Source organism: Falco punctatus (genome assembly GCF_963210335.1).
Source record: "Falco punctatus genome assembly, chromosome: 5".
NCBI classification, from domain to species: Eukaryota; Metazoa; Chordata; class Aves; order Falconiformes; family Falconidae; genus Falco; species Falco punctatus.
The window spans coordinates 34,114,732-34,120,731 of NC_137584.1; positions in this window are offsets into that span (position 1 = coordinate 34,114,732).

Below are 6,000 nucleotides of genomic sequence, written 5' to 3' on the forward strand. Positions count from 1 at the left end.
TTTCTGAAGAGGAAGAGCAAAAAACAACAGGGAAGAGCACCATTTAGGTCAGTTTCAGAAATCTGCAGTGTAGAAGTCTGCCTCTGGAGTAGGCTGCCTTGGAATCAGTGGGAAGAAGCAGGCAATTGCAGAGTGCTATTCATCTAACCTATTTTAAACCCTATTCCTTTAGAATCTGCTGCATACAAATACACTGTGCTATATTTGGCACAGAATCACTTTCTCATATTGCTTGTGGCCTTCAGGCCTTCAGGGTACAAGCTGGTAAAAAAGATAGCCCTATCTTCCCCTCTTTCGATCTATGGTTGCTCTGTTGATGCTTCCAGTGAGCTTTGCCAACTAATACCAGTGGGTAGGGTGTAGCCTTTGCAATGCACAATCCTGTCGGGTAAGACTTGGCCTGAACCCATCAAATCTGTTGATTTCATATTTAGTTAAGTGAAAGTGATGTTACGACTCAATGACTTCTGTTAACCATATTTTTCCAAAAAACACATGAACACACTTGAGCCTTTTAAGTTTTATTAAAGATTAATCATTTGAAAGGGTTTTCTTTTTGGCAAGGATCACAACCATCATTCATTCATCATGAAAACAGAACTAGTTGGTAGAAGGGTAGAACATGCCAAATTCATTCTTGAAAGGGGCATGTGTTGGGGGTGGGAGGACAAATGGCTCTGGCTAACCTTCTTTACCAACTCTCCCAGCCAAGAAGATGTCCAAGTCTAATTTCCTTCCTGTGCCATCTGTTCATTGATTATGCAGTTGCCTTTTAAGCAGGTATGGATTTCCTTCAGGAGTTAGAGGCTTTCTTGATATGAGACATTAATCCCTATCTCCTATTCCCTGCTGTAGGATTAGGTGTTTTTTACATTACCAAAGCAGTGGGAACATGAGTTTTGCCACCATCACATCACATGAAAGGAAAAAAGGTGTCAGAAGGAAGAGGGAATCTCTGGCTGTGTTCATGGCAGTTGGGAGCAGCCTGAATGGATAGACTGGTTGAAGCTGTGGTTGAGGTTTGGAGCTGAGCCATGGACTATGCTACTTTCACTAGCCCTGCACTGAGCGTGTGTGTCTCCCAGTGTATGAATCACCATCCTGGTACCATGACATTCACTTAGAGGCTGTGTTTAGTCCCATTTAAAGTCAAAGGATAATATTTCTTACAAGCGTTAGAAAAAGGAAACAAAAGGAAGGATTTCCACAGTTCTCAGGGAATGGTCCTAATACATGGTTTCATGATCAAGCACCATTTGTGGATGCACAGAGATAAACTTGGGTGTTTTCATGCATGCATGGATGTGTGTGTTCATGTGTGTGTGTGAAGACAAATGATTAATCCATGTTGCCTTCTTTTGTTAGCAGGCTAGTACTTTGGGTACTTTCACGCAGGGTGGGAGCAGAAAGTTCAAACTTCTTCAGGTTGGGGCGGGTCTGAACCATTGTCCCGCCTACAAACAATATAATAAGAGTTGTCCAGTTCCCATCTGTTTTTTTTAAGAAAAGTGGCTGTGCATTGAGCAGATTATCTCCCCTTTAAGGCCCTAGACTTTATGTCTATAGGTCAATAGTGCTTATGTTGGACTCAACACTCAGTTGTCCTATTTAGAATACTGTGTATGTCTTGGTTACCTACAGAAGCGCCCTAAAGTCAAAACATCAATTTCACATGCTTTGGGGAATTAATAAAGCTGGAATAATTCTCTGAAACCAAGAACCTTTAGCTGTGACTTAATCAGACACAGTCAATCTGACTCTCAGTCTTTGCTTGCTGCATAAACAAGGAGGAAAAGCTTTTCCCTTTTCAATTCTAGGGCTATTCAGACTTCTGTTAGTTTTTTTCATTGCTTCACTCCTTTTGCTCTTTGCACTGACACACTCACTGTCCCACAATAGCTGTTTTGTTTCTCACCATTTGCCTTCAGTGGGCTATCTTTGGCAGAGGGTTTCTGCTAAGGTAATGAAGAAACTGTGGACTTGTTGAGGAAACCATCTGTGATGGGAGCAAATTCAAAGGCAATTAAAGGGGAAGTTGGTGCCAAGATTCCATGGCCAAGTTTTGACAGTAAGAGTGTTTACAAGGTGAATTTTCTCCATCAGGCAGAGGAGTAGCTCCCCACATAGCTGTACATGTGGTACAGAAAAGGGTTTTTTTTGTGTGGCTTAGGCTTTTTGGACAGAAATTTACATACTCACCAGGACTGAGGGGTGTGGGGGCAAATTGTCATCCTTTTTTCTGGTAGCCTGGTCGGACAGGACCTGGAATAGAGGGTGGCCCATTGTATCATGGCTGAAGAGTGTATAAACACAGCACAGCCAAAATCCATGATCTAAGGAGACAGGTTCAGTGAAAAGCTCTTCACCTGCCAGCACTAAAGTTTATAGGTTTCATTTTCTTGGGTCAGTGGCTTTATTAAGACCTGAAATACTGCAGGGTGAGTATTCTTTAACGTACTTCCAGCTGCTGGGGATATGCTTATTTGTAACATACAGATTTTCCAGTAAGAGGGGAAATTCAAGGAGAAACTGGGAGGAAAAAAAGTGATGAATAATCCAGAAAAACAGTTAGATGCCTAACTGCCACTTTAGACACTTAAATCCAGCTGTAACTCCAAGGCGCCTGCTGGGATGAGTCCTGGAGACATCCAGGTTTTTGTCAGTAAAATGTGTCCATGCTTGCATACATACAATGTCAGTAAAAAGTGCCTTCTGCACACATACACAGCTCTCAGCCATTCTTCTATAAATACTTTTTGGAGGAAGGTCTAGAGTCCAGCTTTTTCAAGTTAATATACAGGCTACAATCCAAACCAAAATTTTTATCAGGCAAGCTAGAGAGAGACACACAACCCACATTCACCTACAGAGCAAATGTGCCTCTTCCCTGGAGTGAAATACTTTGATTCAGATTCCTGTTATAAATCAGGAAGAGGAGGCTATATGGGGCTCTCAGGCACCAAATGACTGGCCTGATCTCTGCCCTGCTGAACTAAATACCACTGGGTTATTCCTTGTGAGAAAGGCACAATCTGGGCTAGATGTATATCTTCAGGTGAGCATTCAGTTGTAAAGCCAGAGGTTAACTCAAGCTACAGATGCAGTAGGGCAACAGCCGAAGGCTGGGAACAGATAAAACTGCAGTGTTCACTCTACCTGCTTTGTCTATGGCAGAGCCCAGACATTAGATTTTTCTTTCCCCTCTGTTTTGTGGCCAAGTCCCTTTATCTCCTTCCTCAGCAGAGCAGCCCATTCTTTGAAATGAAACCTCTCAGTTGGAGCAAGCTTCTGAGAAGTCTCAGATTAGTGCTGTGATAGCGAGGGAGGCTATAACTCCTTGATAAGATGGAAGGACAAGGCAACTTCTTAGTTTTTTTGTTTTATTTTAATTTTTTTTCCCACTATTCCAGGCAATTATCCACCGAAGGCAGTGTTTTCTTTGTCGCTTACTTATGTGTAGGGTCACTGGGCATCTTTTTCTGGGGCTAAGGATTCCACAGAAAGGCAAATTCCTTGTGGTTAAGCTGGTACAGTGTTTGATATCTAATATTAAGTAGAAGAAATACTGCTTTGGAAATATAAAAAAACTAAGTCGTAACAAAATCCGTCAGTGCTGAGACATAGGACCCATGGAGGATCAATGCATTTGCTTTTATGATATATCCTTCATTATCTTAGTTCAGCAGCTGAGGAAAACACTTAAAAGCTCTAAGGCACGGAGAATTTAAAGCATCAAACTTCTATGTGCAACACACTAAATGCATTGTAAACATGTACCTGAACTCTACATGAATTTGAGACTGAAGGAAGTCCAGATAATATTTAGGTTACTTTAAAAGCTGGACTGTAATATTTGAAAAATTTCTTCCAGACACCTGCCTATATTCTCAGCTGTTCAGTAGTGGTATTTTGAGGTTTGGTTTTTTTGAAGGACATGTCTCATATATTCTTCTCAGAGTAAAATCAAGTTGAATTAAAACTGTTTAGACAGGATGGAGAAAACAGACAAAAGCTTAGCTAAGTATTTCCTATACAAACAGCATCCTCAGTGCTGGTCTGTAGTACTGGTGTTTGCTGTTTGCCTTATCTTAGTTCTCCCGAGAGTGGCATTTCCCTGGTGCTAGCTCCTGTTCTGTTAACAGAAATGAAGTTCCCCGACTTCATCTGTTGAAAGTCTTTCTTGGCCTTGAGGCTCTGCCCATTTTGAAAATGTCTTTGTTAAACAGGGAGGCAGTTAGGACTGAACTCACTAGACAACAGTGTATATATGAGCATGTATAAAGCTTATTTCTTGTTTCTCTCCGTGTAGGCTCCTCAGCCTCTTTGAAATGGGAGGTTTTCTGAAAATTCTCAAACAAGAAGCCACATTCCCTGTTGACACCTTCTGTGACATTTTTGGCTTTAACCTTTCTGTCTCTTAGTTTCCTCTGCTGTAAAACAAAGGTAATAAAACTTAGGGGGTTGTCTCCCTAAGATTATTTTGAGCTCTATAGTGATTTGCAGAACAATTCTAGCTTCCCTGAGCTACAAATATTTTAGCTAAAGGGGATGTGTGCTTTTAAGGGGTGCTTGCCCAACAATTTCTACATTTGGGACTCCTGTGAGGTGTGTCATGTCACACACACCACAACATGGACACACATTAACATACAAAACTTGTAAAAATTGCTGCTTTTTCCATTCGTGCTGGGTGCTTGAGAAGTTATATCCAAATGAGTAAAAAGTAGCAATCTTCTCCTGAATGAGAAGGAAATGTATATTTCCATAATAATGAAATCTTCCGTTCTTCTGATATGGAAGACTTATTTTTTAATTGACAAATCTCTAGGGGAAAAAAAAATAATCCATACTAAGCATTATACCATTCCCTTCGTAAAGCATAAATTACATGTGCTGCCAGTAATGCTCCAGCAAAGCTCTCATCAGTAAGGTATCACTTAAATTAAATACACCCTGTGAAGGAGAAACCTCCATTAATAAGCACCAAGTAGGAATCACCCGTAGAGGAAATGGTTAAAAGAGGCACAAGTCCTGTAAAACAGAATCAGAGAACGCACATAATCCCAGCTTGATGCAATTACTCTAACATGAATTTAAAATAAAATTAAAGTTAACAGTTTAAACTGATGTTTGAGGGGTTTTAAAAAGATTTAGTTTCCCTTGGAACCACTATGTTATTTGAGCCACTGTAATCTCAGAGCACAGTGCTCATAACTTCTCTCAAGCACTGTTACTACTAGATTATGCCCACAGGTTAAGTTACAAATGTCTAAAAGCCTTAAAATTATTAAACCTAGATTAAAGTGTTCAGAGAATATGGTGTTATTTTAGTCTCCTGCCATATCCTACATTTACTATAAAACTGTTATATTGGCATTCTAATAAAATGTCATAAAGCAAGTATGTAAGGAGGTGTTTTGGGTTTGTTGCAGTTCGATGGAAGCCAAGTTAACATGGCAACCAAAATGTGTAACAGAAACACTTAAATGTTTTTCATAAACTGCAAACCTTGTAAGAGCCTAAGAGAACGCTGACTACTGGGCAGCGCATTACTGAGGATTACTGCCATGTATTCTTGATGCTTCATCTTAGATCATTTCTACACCACTCCAAACAATTATTTGAAGTGAACAACCTACTTTCTTTCAGTCACACCCTTAGCCACTAGAGCCCACAGGTGTCCCTTTACCTCCAGCAGTCACATGTAAAGAGGAAAGAATGATTTTTTCCTTGAGTCTTGAGAGCAAAGATTTTACACTCTGACTGATCTTTAGAAAATTTAGGGCCAGAACAGACCTATGAGATCCTCTAGGCAGTCTTGTTTTCCTTAAGGTTCCCCCCACCTTGAAGAACACCTTAACCTGATACTTACACAAGGAATATACACCATTAGCAGAGTCCATAATGTCTGTAATGCCTCATATGCTGAATATGGTCCTGTTATTTTTCCTGTCTGTAATGCACTTGTTTTTTTGTTCTGGTACACAGATGTTTCAAAGT